The sequence below is a fragment of the Mesoplodon densirostris genome, chromosome 4, assembly GCF_025265405.1.
Source record: "Mesoplodon densirostris isolate mMesDen1 chromosome 4, mMesDen1 primary haplotype, whole genome shotgun sequence".
Lineage (NCBI taxonomy): Eukaryota > Metazoa > Chordata > Mammalia > Artiodactyla > Ziphiidae > Mesoplodon > Mesoplodon densirostris.
The window spans coordinates 28736508-28758520 of NC_082664.1; positions in this window are offsets into that span (position 1 = coordinate 28736508).

Sequence of the window (22013 nt, forward strand, 5' to 3'; positions counted from 1 at the left end):
GTCGGGGGCTTGGCTGCCAGCCTCCTCTGAGAGCAACTGGGGGGCCTGAGTCCACAAATGCTCCCACTGGGCCAGCCACTCAGGCTCATCCGACAGGGGACAGCTGCACCCGCTCCCTGGAGTAGGCTCCCTGCCTTGGGCCAGCGCGGAACTGCAGCCAAGCGCCATCAAACCGCAGACCCAGTCTCGGTGTCATCAGAAATGAGCCAAGGCCCACAGGCCAAGTCAAAGGAAGTTAGCCAGGTGCTCTTTAAAAGAGATCATGATCAGTAAAATAGGAATCACAATAAAACCGTGGAAAGACAGAGCTCTGCCCATTAGCGGAAGAAGACAGTTTCTTCCGCACTCAATTTTTAAGGTCAGAAAAACTCCTTCCTTAGACATCCCCTCGCAACTCATTGGCCAGATTTAGTCACATGCTCAACACTAGACCCAATCCCTGACCAGGGTGCTGGGTTGATGGTGACTGGCCTCATCACTTGGAGGCGGTGTGGATACCGGAACTAAATAAGCTGAAGCTTTGCCAGCCGGGAAGGCAGAGGTGGGCTGTTAGATGCGCAAGTCCAGCCACCAGTTACAGCCAGCGAAGGGAGGAAGTGTTAAAACTTAAGAGATCGAGCGTGGCTTTGAAGACAAAGAGCTGGGTCCAAATTGTGCCTCGTACCAACTGAAAAACCTTGGGTTCCCACCTTGGTCTCTGAGAGCCTCAGATTCCTCTACCAAGACTGTTGTGAGGGTTAAACTAGGTAATTTAACGTTCATGCAAGCCCTTGGCAGACTTTAACATCCCCTGAGATAGGGTGTCCTCCATCACAGTTATCATTATCAATGAAATGGTGACGCAAACGTATCTTCTGTGGAAGGGAAAGTGTCTGGAGTTGCCTGTTAGGGGCACTCACTTCTTGGTCTCTACAGGCGGTGGCCAAGTGACCCTTTTTGGCCAAGGTCAACTATAGTCCCTGTTCTTAAGTACATTAATACCTGGCTTATTCTTTATCTGAAAGCAATATATATCATTTAAAGTTCTTAGGCCCTTTAAAAAAAAAAAATAGTGGGCTTCCCTGGTGGCGCAGTGGTTAAGAATCTGCCTGCCAATGCAGGGGACACGGGTTCGTGCCCCGGTCCGGGAAGATCCCACATGCCGCAGAGTGGCTGGGCCCGTGAGCCATGGCCGCTGAGCCTGCGCGTCCGGAGCCTGTGCTCCGCAACGGTCGAGGCCACAGCAGTGAGAGGCCCGTGTACGGCAAAAAAAAAAAAAATCCTAAATTGCAATGCAAACTAATTGTGTTGAAATGCATATGTGTAAATTCCAAATACAATTATGCCATTAGAACTATTGGGGAGAATGTCCAATAAACATTAAGTGCATTATAAGTATGCGACAAAATGTCCAAGTTTGTCAGTGGTTCTCAACTAATCTCTCAAATGTCATGGTGCTCAAGGGTGTTTGCTGTGGTCAAAGATAAGATCACCTCAAACTTGGGCACGAATCTTTGTTAATCGTTGAGGTTTCTTCCCCAGAGTGACATCAGAAACAGAAGAGTGTTTGGTTGGTAAAGGAAAGAATGGGGATGGGGGGAATCTGCCAGGTCACTCAGGCAAATGAAATGTAGGTATATTGCTTTTTCCATGCCTGATCCATTGGCATGGTCCCATTAAGAGGCATCTTCTCTGGGCCTCAGAGCATGCGTGGGCTTGAAAGCTCTAGCTCTGTAAAAGATCTTCTACCCCAACGTACAGTGGAGAGAAGTTCCATTCTGCCAGGCATTTGATTGTGTCTCCTGAGTGCAAGGGATTGCTATGGCCAAATGGTAGCAACAGCTGATCGAATGGAATCAGCTCTTAAAGAGGTTCACATTTTTAATAGTAGCTAGTACTGATTGAGTACTTACTATATGCCAACCACTGTGCTAAATGCTTTAGATTTATTAATTCCTTTAATCCTCACAGAAGACCATGAAGCAGGCATATTATTATACCCATGTTACAGATGAGGAAATGAAGACAGAGAATGTTTAGCTCATTTGCTGTAGATCACAGCTAGTTAGGGGGCAGAGCTAGGACTCACACGCAGACAGTCTGGCTCAAAAAGTACATGCTCTTGGGCTTCCCTGGTGGTGCAGTGGTTGAGAATCTGCCTGCCAATGCAGGGGACACGGGTTCGAGCCCTGGTCTGGGAGGATCCCACATGCCGCAGAGCAACTAAGCCCGTGAGCCACAACTACTGAGCCTGCGCGTCTGGAGCCTGTGCTCCGCGACAAGAGAGGCCACGATAGTGAGAGGCCCGCGCACTGCGGTGAAGAGTGGCCCCCGCTTGCCACGACTAGAGAAAGCCCTCGCACAGAAATGAAGACCCAACACAGCCCCAAATAAATAAATTTTTTTTAAAAAGTACATGCTCTTAACCATATACAATATGGTGTTTTATTCGTTTTTGTTTTTTAATAGACTTTATTTCCTAGAGCATCTTTAGCTTCACAGCAAAACTGAGCAGAAGATATAGAGATTTCCCATATACTTCCTGTCCCCCACACAAGCACAACCTCCTCCGCTATCAACATCCCCACCAGAGTGGTACATTACAATTGATGAACCCTCACTGACACATGACTACTACCCAAAGTCCATCATTTACACTAGGGTTCACTCTTTTTTTTTTTTGCGCTACGCGGGCCTCTCACTGTTGTGGCCCCTCCCGTTGCGGAGCACAGGCTCCGGATGCGCAGGCTCAGCGGCCATGGCTCACGGGCCCAGCCGCTCCGCGGCATGTGGGATCCTCCCCGACTGGGGCACAAACCCGTGTCCCCTGCATCGGCAGGCAGACTCTCAACCACTGCGCCACCAGGGAAGCCCAGGGTTCACTCTTAATGTTGTACATTCTATGGATCTGGACAAATGTATAATGGCATATATCCATTACTATAGTACCATACAGAGTAGTTTTGCTGCCCTAAAAAGTCTCTATTCATTCCTGCCTCCCCACTAAACATCAGAAACCACTGATCTGTTTACTGCATCCATAATTTTGATTTTTGTAGAATGTCATATAGTTGGAATTACACTGTATGTAGCCTTTTCAGACTGCCTTCTTTCGCTTAGTAATATGCATTTAAAGTTTCTTTATGTCATCTCATGACTTGATAGCTCATTTCTTTTGAATGCTGAATAATATTCCGCTGTCTGGATATACCACAGTTTATCCACTTACCTACTGAAGGACTCTTGGTTGCTTCCTAATTTGGGCAATTATGAATAAAGCTGCTATAAACACTCCCTTGCAGGCTTTTATGCAGACATGTTTTCAACTGATGTGGGTAAATACCAAGCAGCACAACTGCTGGATCGTATGGTAAAAGTATGTTTACCTTTGTAAGAAATCGCCAAAGTTTCTTCCAAAGGAGCTGTACCATTTTGATTCCCACCAGCAATGAATGGGCATTTCTGTTGCTCTACATGCTCACCAGCATTTGGTGTTGTCAGTGTTTTGGATTTTGCCCATTCTAAGAGGTGTGTAGTGGTATCTCGTTATTTTAATTGTTGTATATCTTCTTTGGTGAAGTGTCTGTTCAGAGCTTTTGCCTATTTTTTAATTAGGTTGTTTGTTTTCTTATTGTTGAGTTTTACAGTACAGCATTTTTAAGGATAAAATTATGGATTCATAGAATGTCAGGGATGGAAAGACCTTAGCAATCTCCCTGTCCATCCCCCTCACTTTACAGATGTGAAAAATAAGGCTCAGAGACACTTGGATGGGGCAAAGCTGGAACCAGAGCCCAAGAGTTCAGTGCCTCTTCATCACAGTGCGTGTCATCAGGCAATTTCCTCTGTGAGCATGTAGCTCCCTAAGGACAGGAATCACACCTGGCCATCTGTCTGTCTTTCCCTCACACCTCAACTGGCACACATTCAGTGACTGTATGTGGGAGAGAGGAAGAAATGAATTTCCTCTGGCGTCTATGCACCCTTTCCAGAGGTCAGGCCCCTCTGCCCTCTGCTCTAATCTGTGAAACAGGGAGTGAAGAGAATTAACGTTTTAGATATTCCATGGTGCAGCAGGGTGGGGGCAGAAGCCAGGTCAGAGTATAATTCTTAACCTTGGCTGTGCATCAGCATCACCTACAGGGTGTGTTAAAAACTGGATGCCTGAGCCTCATCCCCAGACATTCCATACATGGTTGTAGTGTTTACTGTATACCAGGTCCTGGGCTAAGCCCTTCACATGCAGCATCCTATTTAATCCTTCCTTATGCAGTCTTAGGATGTGAGCAGTATTATCCTCTTCCATCTGCAACTGAAGAAACTATGGTTCAGAAAGGTTAGGAAACTCACCCAGGGTCACACAGCTAGTATGTGCTGGAGCCGCCATGCAAATAAAAAACCACCTAACTGCTGTCAGAGCTGTTGGCCAACCTGTGCCCTGCATGTGTGGGTGCATGCACACAGGCACTGGGGTCTTTATAGTCGACCCTGTGCAAACCCTATGTTTTGAACCCCTGGAAGCTGAAAGGCAGGGACACGGGATCTCCAGAAGGCTGCTAAGAGAAAGCTGTTCACAGGGTGTGACGATGAGGCAGCCCATGTAGAGGCCCTGAGAGCTATATGCGAGGCCCCAAATCAGAGCCCGTCATCTCCACCAAAAACCAGAGATCACAAGACGCCCACACACTTGTTCTCATTTGCACACCATTCAGACAGAGCCCTCACTCTTTTATTTTTCTGATACTTAAGGGAATTTTTTAATTGAACTATAGCATACAAACAAAAAAGCACACAGATCTCAAGTGTACAGCTCAACGAATGTTCACGAAGTGGACACGTCGGGTAACCTGCTCCACTTACATTAGGTAACATCTTTAGGCATCTCCAGTTGTCTTAAGGGGGTTCAATGAAGACTTCAAAGCAAACATTTTAAAGTGGAATCTCATATCACAGATAAATGCCCTTTTACATAAGGGATATTTACAATAATAAAACGGGTGGCAGCAGTGGCTGTGGGGACAGTGGCGCCGTCCTGGGGCTCTGGTGGGGGGCGGGGACGGGGGGCGCCGGCCTCACTCTGCGGCAGGCACTCTGCAGCGAGGCAGTGGATGTAACCCCCGGTAAGGTGCAAGGCTCATTTGGGTTTTCCTCTTCCTCTAGCTGCATGCACGTTGCATGACCTTCTCATGTCTTTTCCCTTCTCTCTACCAGAAGGAAAATGTGGGGAGTTTTTCCCTTCCTTTTGCATCTTGTGAGTGATGCCAATGAAGAAAAAACCCGCAGAGCTCCCAGATTTGATATTCTAGGAGGGCTTTTTGCAGGAAGATAAAAATAAAATTTAAAAAATTTTAAAATAATAGGGCTTCCCTGGTGGCGCAGTGGTTGAGAGTCCGCCTGCCGATGCAGGGGACACGGGTTCGTGCCCCGGTCCGGGAGGATCCCCCATGCCGCGGAGCGGCTAGTCCCATGAGCCATGGCCGCTGAGCCTGCGCGTCCAGAGCCTGTGCTCTGCAACAGGAAAGGCCACGGTGGTGGGAGGCCCGTGTACCGCAAAAAAAAAAAAAAAAATTTAAATAATAAAACAAACAACCAAAAGCAACAGAGCGCTGCAAGTCTAAAAAGCTCGGAAATCACTGTGTTGCTATTTTATTTTATTTTATTATTATTATTTTTTTTTTTTTTTTTTTTCTTTTTGCGGTATGCGGGCCTCTCACTGTTGTGGCCTCTCCCGTTGCGGAGCACAGGCTCCGGACGCGCAGGCTCAGCGGCCATGGCTCACGGGCCCAGCCGCTCCGCGGCATATGGGATCCTCCCAGACCGGGGCATGAACCCGTATCCCCTGCATCGGCAGGCGGACTCTTAACCACTGCGCCACCAGGGAGGCCCTGTGTTGCTATTTTAAACAAAATGCGAACTTTTTATTTAGGAGGCAGGTTGATACTTCTTCCAGATCATTAAATCCTGGGAGGGGTCCTTTTACACTTAAGACATGTTGGTTTCCAGTGGCAGTGACAGGGAGAAACCTCTATCCTGGGCCGCATTTATATTCCTTGCAGCTAGATTTATGCAAGTCACCATAGACAGTGCTCTCAGGACTGAGACTTAAAGGCAGTGTGCTAGCGGTTCTAGCACCGGCTTCACAATCAGACAAACTGGGCTCCCATCCAGGCTCTATCACAGCCTGGCTCCATGACCCCAGGCAAGCCGCTATAACTCTCCTCCAACGTCAGTGCCTTCACGTGTAAAATGAGTCCTCGTCCGCACCTTCTGTGACCGTAGTGAGGGTAAATGAGGCGTGTCAAGTACGACCACCATGCCTGGCATGTTGATGAACTCTTCCTCAGTCCTTACTAGGATAACCTGCCTCTTATTTTCTGAAAATATGCAGGAAAAGAAAGCAGTGGATCCAATACCAAAGCAGCGAGGGGAGGGAGACAGTGAAGGGGAGTCCAGGGGATGTTCCGGGTTCAGGGGACATTTGTCATCTGCCTTTAGGCCCTGACACAGAATGCCGAGGGGTAGGTTTATTCCTGTGGGTCAGCAAAGAGACTTTCCGCGCTGAGCCAGAAATAAAAATATTGATTCTCGAGGTTCAGTCCTGGAAGCCTGAGGTGTCAAAGCAGAAATGCAATGGTCCCTTCATCTGGAGGGGCGCTCAGCCCAGCCTGAATCAGCACTGTCAGCCAGGAAGCCTTGCCTTCAGAAACACCCAGACCAACATGAGATTGGTTCAAGGAAAGGTTGCCACGACAACCCAGGGGCCAGGGGTCTAGTAGCATTTGAAGCCCTCCCCACATGCATGTGCACACACCACATGCTCATACTCACCTTGCAGGGACCCCGGCTCTCTGAGCCACAGACGTTGGGTCCCGTAGTTAGGAGAGAGTGTGTGGCCCTTCAGCTCCACCTCTCAACGCAGCACTCCGAGCTCAGGGCTTCTGGAAGCACAGGAGAATATGAGAAGGAGGTGAAGGCACTCAGCATAATTGGCCTCCCTAAGTAGCTCACTGGAAATGATCGGCCTTGGGGCCCCTGGGACTCAGGTAGGAAGCTAACCTTAGGCTCATCAAGGCCCCAGGGGAAAGGGGCCCTGAGCCAATTAGACACATTCATTCTCCTTCCCATCCCCAGGCCGTCCCTTAGTTGTCCTTCCACAGGACCTGTGCGTGAAACTCTCCCTACTCCAGTGCTGTAAAATAAAGGTTTAGGGGACTTTACTTCCCAGGGACTTCTGCATTTTAATGGAGACTCTTGAAAATCAAAATGCTTTCAGCCTCAAGGAATAAATCTCTTAATGAGGAATCTTCAGGCTCCCTGGGAATGGTGGTGGGGAGTAGGAAGCAGGAAGGAGATGGCTGAGGGACCCCGTGAGAAACACCCTTACCAAGAACACTACAGTCAGTTGTTTTTTGTTTTTGTTTTAATTCATTTATTTATTTTTGACTGTGTTGGGTCTTTGTTGCTGTGCGCGGGCTTTCTCTAGTTGCGGCGAGCGTGGGCTACTCTTCGTTGCGGTGCGCGGGCTTCTCATTGCGGTGGTTTCTCTTGTTGCGGAGCACGGGCTCTAGGTGCCCGAGCTTCAGTAGTTATCTCACCGCGGGCTCAGTAGTTGTGGCTTGCGGGCTCCAGCGCGCTGGCTCAGTAGCTGTGGTGCACTGGCTTAGTTGCTATGTGGCATATGGGATCTTCCCAGACCAGGGCTCAAACCTGTGTCCCCTGCATTGGCAGGTGGATTCTTAACCACTGTGCCACCAGAGAAGTCTTACAGTTAGGTTTTATTGTCCAACAGGTTTGGATTTGAGTCCTCCCTGTATGACCTTGGGTAGGAGCCTCAGTTCCCATGTCTGTAAAGTGGGGTCATAATGCTTAAGTCATATGGCTGTTAGCACAGAGCCTGCCTGGCACAATGTCTCAAGTCCCGAAGTAGGACCAGAAAAGGAGACTGTTGTGCAGCCCAGCCAAAGACCAGGATGTGTTCTGACAGTGTGGGCCTGGGCTGGGGTGTTTATTAGTAGCACTATGTCCAGCTACCAGGGCTAGACAATGGGGGAGGAAGAGGGGCCTGAAAGAAGGAGCAAGTTAAATAGCCAACACTTCGATGCAATTATGTTTGTAAGTTTGTTTGTTTTTCTCAGGAGTAGAGACTGACAAAGCATGAAATTACGAGGTCCTTAGAGTAGGGAAGAGAGAGAGGAGGTGCTTCGGGGGACAGAGAAAGGGAAGCAGCGAGGACCACCTGCCCAGGCACTGGGGACCTCTAAGACACAAGCCCTGCTGAGTAAAATGCTTGAGCTGAAGTCAAAGGACTTGTTTCTCTGCAGGAAGTTTCTAGCAGTGGCAGGGGCCGTTTTAAAATTAGTGACGTATGACCATCTCTATGATAAATGGATTGGCATTTATAAAGCTAGTGTAGCTACTAGACACAAAGGATGTTGAGCTAGAAGAATCCTAGTCGACTGGGGGGAGGTCTGGACTTGAGACAAGCCCCCGGGTGCTCCCACACCCATAACACTTGGCTGACTTTGCTAAGGCTACCACTCTTCCCTTCAGGGCAGCGGTGGGATGGAGCAGGGAGACCCTGGCCCTACCCCAGCTCTACCACTGCCAACCGAGGCGATTCATGTAGGTCTTGGGCCTTTGTTGCCTCATCTCTGTAATGACAGGATACTTCTACTTGGATGAACTGTGAGGTTAAATGTCATATATATGAAGCAACTAGTGGAATAACCAGGGACAGATTGGCACTCAACAAATGTTAACTTCCTTCTTTATTTTTTATTTTTTTATTTTTTGCGGTACGCAGGCCTCTCACTGCTGTGGCCTCTCCCGTTGCGGAGCACAGGCTCCAGACGCGCAGGCTCAGCGGCCATGGCTCACGGGCCCAGCTGCTCCGCGGCATGTGGGATCTTCCCGGACCGGGGCACGAACCTGTGTAACCCTGCGTCGGCAGGCGGACTCTCAACCACTGCGCCACCAGGGAAGCCCTAACTTCCTTCTTTGACAAGCTAAAGAGTACACTCTCCCTACTGTTTTCTCCTTCTCCCTACATCCCTGGTGGCAGCCATCAAGACACATTTTATCAGGCATGCTATCAGCTGCAAATAACAGAAAATCCATCTAACAATGGGCTGAATAGGCATGCATTTTCCTCAAATAAGGAGAAATCTAGAGACAAGTAGCCACTGTTCTGGTTCTGTGGCTTAGCAACTTCCAGACTATCGTCTCTTTGATTCTATTGGCCTTTCCTTCATGGTTAAAACATGGCTACTGCAGCTCCAAGCATCACAGCTCAGTTCCAGGCAGGAAGCAGACAGCACCAGCTGTGAGTTCCTTTTATAAACAAGGAAACAATTTCCCAGAAATCCCCAGCAGATAGCTTACTGGCATGACTGTGTCCCATAGTCACTTCTGTGTACTAGGGAGGCTGGGAAAGCAAACCAGCCTCTACAGAGAATAGAGGCAGGCAAGGAAGAAAGAAAGAAATGAAGAAATGGCAGTTGAGGAAGCCAGCCCACAGTGTGGGCCACAGCTGTACATCAGGTTAAATACAGTGTTTCCATTTATTCATTCAACAAGTGAATACTGAGCACCTACTATGCCCTGAGCTGGGTGCTGGAGAGCACTGGTGAGTCATATCAGACTTAGTGCTGTGAGCCATGAGCCCTTGACACGTCTATGTGCAGGGGGTTGTGGGAGCAGCATCAGGTTTGTGGGGGGAGGGGGTAAAGAAGACTTCCGGGATGGGTGCTGACAATGAGTGGGAGTGAAGCCGGTATTTGGAGGGGAGGGAGGCAGGCCAGCTGCCCATGCAGCGTTCCAGGCAGAGGGAACAGCATGTGCAAAGTCCTAGCAGCAAGACAGATCATCGCTGGCATTCAGGGAACTGAAAGAAGTTCCCCGAGGCCACCAAAGTTTATTCAAACAAGAAGGATCAAAAGCAGGCCACACAAATGTGAGTGAGTAAATTTGACTAGCAAGACCATTAAAGCGTGGTCTGTCAGTCCCTTCCCCCGCCGGGGGAGAGAAAGCAATGGCAGCTTCTTTAAACACAGAGGCTGCAGGAGAAGCAGAAAGCCTGGGGAGCTGCTGTGGACAAATGTGGCCACCTTGCTGGCGAGATCATGTATTTATAGAGACCCCAGACCTGGCCGGCTGGGTCCTGCCATCAGGGTGGGCTCTCTGCCTTCCACTGAATCGCTTCCAGAAGGCCTTCGCACCTGCTGTGACTTCTGCCTGGAATTCTCTGCCCTGAGTCTGCGCGCTGCTCACTCACCCCCTTCAGATTTCTCTTCTGACCACATTTCCTCAGGGAGGCCTCTTCTGACGGACCCCCTCCCTGAAATACATCAACTCATGACAGTGCATGTGCGAGGGGCCTCCACCAGTGTAACTATTACAAGGTGATTGTGATTTTACATCTATTCATGTGGATTTTTTTTTTAATTAAAGACCACCTCTCCCAGTGGACTGTAAACTCTGTGAGGGCAGTGACCAAAGCTAGTTTTGCCAGAAGCTATTTCCCCAATACCTAGCATTGTGACTGGCACATAATAGGAGCTCAGCAAATATTAAGAGCTAGACCATATCAAACTGACAATATTCAACCATTTTTGAATGACAATTTCATACAATTCATCCTAATATTAATGGAATGAATGAATGAATTTGAATTTTTCTGAACACTATTTACTGCAGCATGGAATTCAGTACAAGGAGTGTCCATGTTGGGACCGTCCAAAGAGCAGTTTTTCCTAAAATTATAAAGAGCTGAGTATCTGGTCCTTGGTCATGGTCTTGACCTGAGCAGTGCTTCTCATACTTTAGTGTGCATTTGGAGCCCCTGAGGATCTTGTTTAGTATGCAGATTCTGATTCTGTAGGTCTGGGGTGGGGCCTGAGATTCTGCATTTGTAACAGGCTCCCAGGTGATGCCATGGGGAAGCAGCCAGAGGGAAGGAGGCCAAAATGCAACCTTAGAGCAGGTTGGTGAAGGGCTTCTGTGCCACTAAAGAGCTCCCACTAAGGCTGCCCTCTCTTTTCTTTCTCAGCCAATACGAAATCAGAAAGTCATTTGAAAAGAGATGGGACTCCAGGTCATTACTGAAGTATCTCATTGTATGGAAAAGAAGCTGATGAGCTGTCACGCATAAATGAACTTTCCAGATCACTGAAACGTAGCCTTCCAAGGGCCCCAAACTGTTTTTCTTTTAATAGTTCTTGGTGGAAATGTTTCTAATGTTATTAAATGCTATCTTGCCTTCTTCAACAGAGTAAATCGGACAGAACCTGACTCTTGGGGGGTTTTTTACTTCTTTCTTTAAAAAGTTGGTGAAATATATCACATATGTATAAAGCACACATGTACAGTTTAAAGAATATAAATCAACTGAATACCGATAGACCCACCACGATAAGAAAAAGAATACAGTAAGTCCCCTACATGCGAAACGCTGACTTTAAAAAATGTACAACATGCGAGTTGGGAGTTAAGTTTTATTTGGGGCAAAATGAGGACTGCAGCCTGGGAGACAGCGTTTCAGATAACTCTGAGAAACTGCTCCAAGGAGGGGAGGCGGGGGTGGGGGTGGGGTGGGGGGGATATGGAGGGGGTGGAAGAGTCAGGATATATAAGAGTTTTGCAACCAAGGGAAGGTAGTCGGGACGTCAAAAGATTATTGTTAATTAAAGAAAACCAGATATCTCAAGTTGAGGAATTTAGCACTTTTCTATGCATGGGAAGATGCAGGAGTCTGGGCTCACTGAAATCATTCCTTTGATATGCACCTCAGCTATCTGGGGCCAGTATCCTGTGTTTTCACATCCCGTTTTCTCAGGGCTCTTTGCAGGGAGTGGCTGCAGTCTGATGGCTGCTAGATGGCAGGTATTCTTTTCAGCCCTGAGTTTCCTCGGGGCTCACCGGCTCACGTTGGAGGGTTGCAATCATGGACGACTTTGTTTATTGATATGGCAGGAAATATTGCATTTATAGATATTCCGTTTATCAGAATCTTCAAGTTGCGAACTTTCAAAGATGCCAACGTGGAGCTTACTAATGAAGACCTGTTGGAATTGGAGGCCCAGGGAAAGGATGAAGAGGAACAAGAGGAAGAAGAAGTAACTGAAGAACCAAAGAGATTCACAACACAGGAAATGGCAAGGGGATTTTCTTTATTTGAGGAGGCAGTTAGTTTTTGAGGCACAGGGTCCAAACTTAGAATGGCACACGAAGGTTGCAGCAGCCATTCAGAATGCAATCCAGTTCTACCAAGTCATCTATGATGAGAAAAAAAGGGCTACTACCCAGGCATCACTGGGTCATTTTCTCAAGAGGGTCGATAGAATTGAATCCAGCAAGGAGCCAGAGCCTGTGCCCTCAGTGTCAGGCCTGAGTGAAACTGCAGCTCGCCCTCTGTCTCCTGTTGCTGATGATCCTTCAGCTCTACCATCTCCCACCTCCTCTCCCTCCTCCAGTCAGTAACACTTTTTGCCTGTTGACTAGATGCCAGCCCCCTGTATACCAGCCGTTGTACTGTACTACTGTACTTTTCAAGGTACTGTACTGTAAGATTAAAAATGTTTTCTTTATTTTTTGAGTTTGTTTTTTTATATATTATCTGTGTGAAAAGTATTATAAAAAGTATTATGGTGCTTCCCTGGTGGCGCAATGGTTGAGAGTCCGCCTGCTGATGCAGGGGACGCGGGTTCGTGCCCCGGTCCGGGAAGATCCCACATGCCGCGGAGCGGCTGGGCCCATGAGCCATGGCCGCTGAGCCTGCGCGTCCAGAGCCTGTGCTCCGCAACGGGAGAGACCACAACAGTGAGAGGCCCGCGTACCGCAAAAAAAAAAAAAAAAAAAGTATTATAAACCTATTATAGTACAGTACTATATAGCAGGTTGTGTTAGTTGGGTACCTAGGCTAATGTTATTGGACTTATGAACAAACCGGACTTACGAACATGCTCTCGGAACGGAACTCGTTTGTATGTAGGGGACTTAATGTACACTACAGTACCTTAGGAGCTCCCTCTTTCCCCATCACAGGTAACCACTACACCAAGGTATGTGTTAATCATGTCCTTGCTTTTCTTTATTGTTTTACCACATATGGATGTAACCCCAAACAATATAATTAGTTCTGTCTGTTCTTGAACTTCATATTAATTGAATCCTACTTATGTATTATGTTGTGACTAGTTCTCTTGTTGAACATTGTGTGTTTTAGATTCGTCCATATTGCCATCTGCAGTCTGTTCATTTTCTCTGCTGTATAAGATTTCATCTCAGATGACGTCACGATGACTTTACTCACTCGACTGTTTGATGGGCATCTGAGGTATTTTGAATACTATTAACAAACAGTGCTGCCATGAATTTTCTGACATGAGTCTGCCACGACCATGTGCCAGGGTTCTCTCTATACCTACTCAGGAGGGGAACTGCTGAGTCAAGGATTCTGCATGTGCTTGGCTTTGCAAGGTGCTGCCAAACCAGTTTCCTAAGCGGTCAATCTCTGACCAGCTGTGGGGGAATCCCCGTTTGTTCCACCTGTTCCCCAAAACTGGATACTGGCCCACTTTGTAATTTTCCCTGACTCTCCATGAGGCCCAGAGTTTTCATGGATTGCGCTGTGTTCGTCCATTCAGGCTGCCGTAACGAAATGCCACAGACTGAATGGTTTATAAACAACAGAAAGTTACTTCTCAGTTCTGGAGGCCGGAAGTCTAAGATCAGGGTACCAACGTGGTCAGGTGAGGGGCCTCTTCCGGGTTGCAGACTCCTCATCATAGCCTCACATGGTGAAAGGGTCAGGGATCTCTCTGGAGCCTCTGTTGTAAGCGTATTAATCTCTTTTTTTTTTTTTTTTTTTTTGCGGTATGCGGGCCTCTCACTGTTGTGGCCTCTCCCGTTGTGGAGCACAGACTCCGGACGTGCAGGCTCAGCAGCCATGGCTCACAGGCCCAGCCGCTCCGCGGCATGTGGGATCTTCCCGGACCGGGGCACGAACCCACACCCCCTACATGGGCAGGCGGACTCTCAACCACTGCGCCACCAGGGAAGCCGTAATCTCATTCTTGAGGGCTCTGCTCTCATGACCTAATCACCTCCCAAAGCCCCCGCCTCCTAATGCCATCACCTTGGGGGTTAATATTTAGCATATGAATTTTGAGTGGACACCAACATTCAGACCATAGCACCCACTATGCTCCCACACTCCATTTCTTGGGCTGGACTGTAACATGGTGCTGTTCCTATTACTCTAAATGGGCTCAGAGGCCATACTGTGCTCTCCTGTCTGCTTTTGATTTTAGGTTTGTCTCTGCCTTTAACACATACTAACAACCATCTTGTCATTCCTATCAGAGTGTCAGTCTCTGCTAGCCTTCACCCCTCCATTTTTAAGGTGATTTTTCAAATCTGCTGTGGAATGGGAAATTCTTTACCCAAATTTTCCCTTGAATTGTGTCTGCACAAAGAGTAAATGGACCCTGGAGGAGAGTCTGAATGCCTTGCCTATGAGCAAATACATAAACTGCAGAGCATGAATCCTATGACATTCATTTTGGCTGTGAATGGTCTTTTTTGTTTTGTTTTATTTTGAGGGTGGTTGGTTGTTTCCTTACCTAGTTTGGGGTTTTGTTTAGTTTTGCTTCTTCTCTGGTTTCTGACAGTGTTCCAAATAACTGAGGTTGTTTTGTAAATCACCTCTGAATAAGTGAAGTGCTGCTGCTCTTTGAGTATAATTTAATTTTGTACTAAATGTAATTAAATTCCTATTTAATTTTGGTTGCTGGTATCCTCCCAAAATACCATAGCTTCGACTAGCAGATGGCATGTGTCCCTGTAACAAGAGACACCAAATATTCCAAAGAGCCTAATTCAACCCGCCCCCCCAGAAGCATCTTTAGAAACAAGGGTATTGGAAAATTCTGACTTTTATTAGATGGGATTCGTGCCTCATATTGAGTCTGAGTTAAACTCATTTGATGGCAAAAACCAACCATCTTGGTGAACTCTTATTGTTAAAAAGTATTTTTACTGTGGGTTATTGACCAACTCTGGCAGATGTGAGCAGGGAGGGGATTTATTGACAGGCTATTGAATAACTTACAGAATCGTCAGATGGGCTGGCAGACTAGGTTTGAGACCATGCAGCCAAAAATTGTACCCAAAATCATGAGACAAAACTGGCCTAGTGAGGTGAGGATCTGCTGCCACCACCAAGCACTGGGCATTTCATCCTGCTTTGCCCCCACCCCCAACACTGTACACTAGGTGCAACCACTACTGCACGAATTCAAGCTCCCTGCTGAGGCTGCCTTGACCAAAGAGCCTGCCGTGATAGAGTCTGGTCACGTGCTGCAGCCTAGCTGCAAGAGAGGTTGGGAAGACAAATGAATTATTCAGGCTTGGGTTCCACACCACATAATAGAAAACTCAAAATACTTGTAGTTTTACATAAACCACAAACAAAATAGAAATTTATTTCTCCCTGTGTAAAAAAAAGTTTAAGGCGAAGAGTGCATGCAAGGTGCTCTGAAGCTCCTTCAACTCTGCCTTTGTGTGCTGCCTTATGGACCAATATGGCTGCTTGAGCAGCTGCCATCAAGTCCACATCCCAGCCATCAGGAAAGCAAAAGGGGCAAAAAAGGATGACCTCTTCCTTTACTACCACTTCCTGAAACTCATAAACATTACTCATAGCTCAATAGTTGAAACTTGATCATTTGGCCAAATCAGACATAAAAGGGTCTAGGAAATGTAGTCTTTGATGCAGGTAGCCATGTGCCCAGCTAAAAATCAGGGGTTCTCTTACTAAAGATGGAGAGAATAGATATTAGGAGAGATGACTGGTGTGTCTGCCATAGCAAGTTCCTAGGATTTTTGTCTTCCATACAGGAATGTGAGCTATCTTCCCTACCAAGGCTCATAAAAGTGTGTGTGTACAGGATGGGATATTTCCCAAATTCAGAAAGGGGGTTCTGAATCGAGATAACCAAAAAGGAAAAACATAGAGGGCTTCCCTGGTGGTGCAGTGGTTGAGAATCCACCTGCCAATGCGGGGGACACGGGTTCGATCCCTGGTCTGGGAAGATCCCACATGCCAAGGAGCAACTAAGCCCATGCACCACAACTACTGAGCCTGTGCCCTACAGCCCGCTAGCCACAACTACTGAGCTTGCGTGCCACAACTACTGAAGCCCATGCACCTAGAGCCTGTGCTCCACAAGAAGAGAAGCCACCGCAATGAGAAGCTCGCGCACCGCAATGAACAGTAACCCCCGCTCTCTGCAACTAGAGAAAGCCCAGCAACGAAGACCCAACACAAGCAAAAATTTTTAAAAAATTTTTAATTAAAAAAAAAAAGAGTACGTTATGTTTAAAAAAAAAAGAATAAACAAAAAAGAATAAACAGAGAAAACAAGATAGCCACTATTCCATTACTGCTGCCCTCACTATAACTAAGGCAAGCTTTATTAACTGATTCGCATAGTATGGAGCCTTTGAACGAAGGCATTTACCAGAGGAGACCCAGGACATGGGGAAGAAGAGATTCAGAGGCACAGCTGAAAATAGAGGCATCCATGACAGGCAAATCTTTGTTGTTTTACAGGTTTGGGGAACCAGGGCAAAATTCAAATAAAGACCCACATACCCTGTATCTAAATATTTAAAAGCTATTAATCAAGCTAACAACTTGTTAAATAAAATATGTCTTCTCCTCCTACCTTCACAAACATACCTTCCTAACATTCTTGGAAGGCCAAGCTTGAATTTAGGATTCTCAGGCTCCTCAGACCACAGTGTGGTAGCACAGGGACAGGCAGTCCCAGATCAGGGCCGGTCCCCCTTTTGTTCTGACCCTGAGCGGGGGATCTTGCCCACCTGCATGTTCCTAACGCCAGCACGTACCTCCGCGTTCTGTCCACTGCCTGTGCTGCAAGCATCTCCCCTCTGGCCACTGGCTGCACTGGGCACCCTGGGCCAGGAAAACAGGCCTTCATGGGCCCTGGAAGCAGGCTTGGACTATTTGGGCGAGAATCTGGGGTCCTGGATACTAGGAACAAGATCTAGACAAGGGTAAGCGTGGGCATGGGTATGGGCTCTGATTGGGCTTCTCCCTTGGTCCTGAGGACTTCTCACCCCAGGGATGCAGGGAGGCCGGGGCAGGGATCTCCAAAGGTCAGGGCCTGCTTACCTATGTCTCGGGGTGGCACTCGGTCACATTGTCACACTGACCCAGGAGGCCTGTCTCAGTGCATTGAGAATAACTGGAAGCTCTTTTGAGAGTTTTTCCTACTAGATCTGGGGTCTGGAAATTGCCTCTGGATTACTGACTACGGAAGAGGATTTCTTTTGCTGTGACTGTATTGGGGGCAGGATTCAGCAGTAAATATATGTCTCCTCACCTCCAGAAACAAACCCAAACTAAAAAACCAAAACCAAAATAGAACAAAACAAAACTGGAATCCCTTTTCCATCCTTGATGCACTCAGCCTATTTCTCTGTTTCCTCCTCAGACACCCTCCCATCCGGCTCTCTCCCATCGTCGTCCTGCTTTTCCCTGCTCACTTTCTTCCCTCCTCCCACCTTCCCTGGCATGTCTTCATCCCTGCCATCGTGACAGGGAAAACAACATAACACTGGGGCAGATGAGAGCTGAATTTCAGAGCCCTTGAGAAGCACAGGCTAGCGGGGGGCCGGGAATTTCCATGGCGAAACAGACCAGGGGAAAAACTTGAAATCTTGGAGAGGTGATGAGGAAAACTTTGGGGTTGGAAGAACAAAGGGTGTCTCAAAAACCCATCGGAGGTTGACATAAAAGGAATAAGGGGGCTTCCCTGGTGGCGCAGTGGTTAAGAGTCCGCCTGCCAATGCAGGGGACACGGGTTCGTGCCCCAGTCCAGGAAGATCCCACATGCCGCAGAGCGGCTGGGCCCGTGAGCCATGGCCGCTGAGCCTGCGCGTCCGGAGCCTGTGCTCCGCAACGGGAGAGGCCACAACAGTGAGAGGCCCGCGTACCCCAAAAAAAAAAAAAAAAAAAAAAAAAAAAAAGGAATAAGGAAGGGTGCCTTGCAAAATTGGCAAAAGGTTCATGTAATTCTCCTCAAAGCCCCACAGCCTGTGACTGTCCCAAAATACAGTCAATGTCCTATGGGATGAACTATTAGCAGAGGGGGAAATAGTGGGGAGCAGACACTCAGGAAAACCAAGATCCCTCTTCTGAAAGGAGCTAAAGGGTTAATATTTTTGTGAGGTGGAACCCCAGCATATTATGCTTGGAGGGATGGGAAGGTTAACTCAGAGAGCAAACCTGGGGTAGCTTGGAAGGGTGTGGTTCTGAAACTGATTTATTTTAGAAGCATGGAAAGCCAATGAATCTATTTCTGGCCACAGGACATGACAGGTGAGAAAAAAGAAAGGAAGGAGGGCTGGTTTCTACTTCCTGGAGAGGAGGTGTTGTTACAGATCTCCTGGGGAGCACACGCGCCTGGCATGAATGTGTATAAGTCCTGATTATTCTCTCCCTCTCGCCACCCTAGCTCTTCCCAGTGGCTGGCTTCCCAGCGTTCTGGCACTCAGGCTGCCAACACCCGCCAACAACAAGGAAGCTGGGTATCGTGGCTGCAGCTTTTGGAGGCTACTTACGAAAGAGATGACTAAGCCCTGGGGGCGGGAGGAGGGTGCAGCTAATGCCTAGCACAGCAAGAACCGGTACGCTATCAACTCAGTCCAATTCAGGGTTGATCAAGTGCCAGCCATGTGTCAGGCTGGTTCCTGGGGAGGTGAAGATGAGGAGGCATGGTCCCTGCTCTAGAGGACCAGGCATGCCCATGAGGAACTGTAATCAGATGGATGACTACACAAAAAAGGAGAATAAAGAGTCTGGCAGTGGAAATGATTTCATGGGGGTACAGTGATGGAGGTAGAAGGAGGAAGAAAGAGAGCTTCTCCATTCGTGTATTCAGGCTAAGAGTTTTAGAATCTTCCCCAAACACGCCCTTGTCCTCACACCCTCTTATCCAGTCAGTCTGCTTCGGACACCTGAGTGACCCTCACACTGTCCCCTTCTCCTGTCTTGGCTCAGGTTCTCATTGCACTCAGCTCCCTGAGGCAGCTTCCTACAGCTCAGGTCCAATCAGCTCACTCCCCTGCTTCAAAACCTTCCACTGTTTCCCTCTGCCCCCAGAATAAAGGCTAAACACCAAGGTGCCTCACACTCTGGCCCAAACCTGCCTAAGACCTAAGGGTAGAGAGGGCTTCAGGGTAGATTTGACTTAACATCTCAACATGTCGTCAACACCCCTACTTCTTTCTGGATGTCCTCCCTGCCATCCACGGTGTTGTATTTAACCTCAGACAGGCTTCTCTCATGGTGACAAAATGGCTGCAGTATTTCCTGGCCTCACACCCACACTCCATGCCATGTAGAAAGAGAAAGACAGAGAGTGTCTTTTCCTGAAGCTGCCAGCAAAGTCTTCTCCAATCTTTTTGGCCAGAACTGGGTCACTTGTTCATTCTCAGGCAAGAAGGGATTTTGATGATGAGTCTATATTGGGGCTATTTGCCCCCACCCTTAGGGCTGGGGTGGAGTCAACTTCCTCCAGAGTACATGGGAAGTGGAGGGAGGGTGGATACCCAAAGGCAAATGGGGTAGTTACCAAAAGGGAATGGATGTTAAGGAGGCCACCACAGTGTCCACTGCAGCACCCTGCCAGCACCTCCTCCCCTCAAGCCCCACCCAGCTACTTCCTATTCCCAAACCTGTCATGTGCTTTGATGTCTCTAAACCTTTGCACCTGCTGTCCCTTCCACCCGGGATGCTGCATTTTCTGCAACCAATTCCAGTGTGTGTGTCTGGGAGGTGGGCATGCTGGGGCAGGGGTGGGCTCCCACACAAACAATAACCAGCTGGGTGTCCTACAATTCAGCTCAATTCTGACACTATCTACCCGGAGATAGCATGAGATTCCACAGGCTAAGAACTCAATCCCACAAGACTGCCCTCTGCTTCAGAGGCCAATCCCAAGACCAGATAGTTACATGTGCTTCGGATTGAATGGCTATAGATTGGAGGTTCCCATGACCTGCTCCTCAGGTTCCATTAATTTGCTAGAGTGGCTGACAGAACTCAGGAAACCACTTACTCGCTAGATTACTGATTTTTTATAAAAGGATGTAACTAAGGAACAGCCAGATGGTAGAAATGCATAGGGCAAGGTATGTGAGAAGGAGAACAGAACTTCCATGCCCTCCCCAGGGGCATCATTCTCCACATATCTCTATGTGTTCACCCACCTGGAAGCTCTCCAAACCCCATCCTTTTGGGTGTTTACGGAAGCTGCATTTTATAGGCATAGTTGATTAAATCATTGACCATTGGTGATTGATTCAACCTCTGGCCCCTCTCCTTTCCCTGGAGCTCAGGGAGTGGGATGGAAAGTTCTAACCCTCCAGTCACAAGGTTGATTCTCCTGGCAACCAGCCCCCATCCTTAGGTTTGTCCAAAAGTCACCTCATTAACATAACAAAAACACCTTTGTCGTTCTCATCACTTAGGAAATTACAAGCGTTTTAGGAGCTCTGTGCCAGAAATGGACAAAGATCAAATATAGATTTTGCATTATAAATCACAGTATCACAGATGCCTTTTCATTCCTGGTACTCAGTGTACACCTATTCATTTTTAAAGCCCTTGCCCGACATCACCTTCCCTATTCTTTAGATATTGTGATCGCCACAAGGACAGAAAGTAGGTTCTTATTCACTCTCAGCATAATGCAATACCTGGCACACAGTAAGTGCTCAATAAATGCTTGTCCAGTGAATGAATGTTGCTGATGAGACAACAGTATTTCCACAGCCTATAGCAAGGAGCCAGTGTCTCTTCAAAATCTCCTCCCAAAGTCTAAAATGTAACTAATGTAAGCAGAGTTGTAATGTGCAAAACTAGGATGAGGGAAGAATGGAGCCCCCAGGAAGTTCAGATAAAAGAACAGTGAAGGACAGGAGTTTGTCCAAGTGTCTCTAGCATCATCCCAGAGACGGAGCTTCCTCACAGGTTGGCAGGAATGATTTAGTTCACTTGGCAGGTCAGTATACCCTTAAATGGAAAGGGGTCTATCAGGTCATCATAGCCTGATCCATTAATCTTCCAACCATTTAGATTATCCTACTGGGAAGAGACTGCAACAGCAGACCCACACACACACACCCTGTTGGCAATTACAATCTCATAATATCCTCATAAACTGGCTTTCTGGTTTATCATTCTGATCTACATTGCTTTAGTGTGGATCGGTCTGAGACCAACACTTCCAGTTGATTCCTGATATCTCTTCTCTTTTTCTTCCTTAGTCACAGAACTCCCCAAATTTTAGATAGTCACATGGTCACCTCAAACATAGACTACATTTCTCAGCTTCCTTTGCAGCTAGGTAGGGTCATGTGACTAAATTCTGGACAATGGCATGTAAGTCAAAGTAATGTGTAACTTCTTGGAGGTACCAGTATAAGAGGGTAGTGTTTCCTTCTCCTTCCTTTTCCCCTGTCTGCTGGCTGGAATGTGGATGCACTGGCTGGAGCTGAAGCAGTCATATTGGACTGTTGAGGAATTTGGAGAGGAAGTCAATGCAGGTGGAGCAACAATGTAGAGGATAGAAGCAACAAGATAGAAGGAGCCTGGGTTGAATATTACCACAGTGCCATCTAAGATAGCCCTCAATGCCTACCTGAACATTTATATAAGAGAAAATGTACTTCTTTCTTGTTTAAGCCACTTTTGACACTAGCAGCCAAACCTAATTCTAGCCTAACAACTGTACTGTTCCATACATGTGACTACTGGGCACTTGAAATGTGACTGGTACAAACTGAGAAATCCATACCGAATTTTGATTTAGTACTCCAAAAGATGAATGTAAAGTATCTCATGAATAATTTTTATATTGAGTACATATTGAAATGATAACATTTTAGATATATTGGGTTAACCTATTATTCTTTTTGCTTTTTAAAATATTACCACTAGAGGT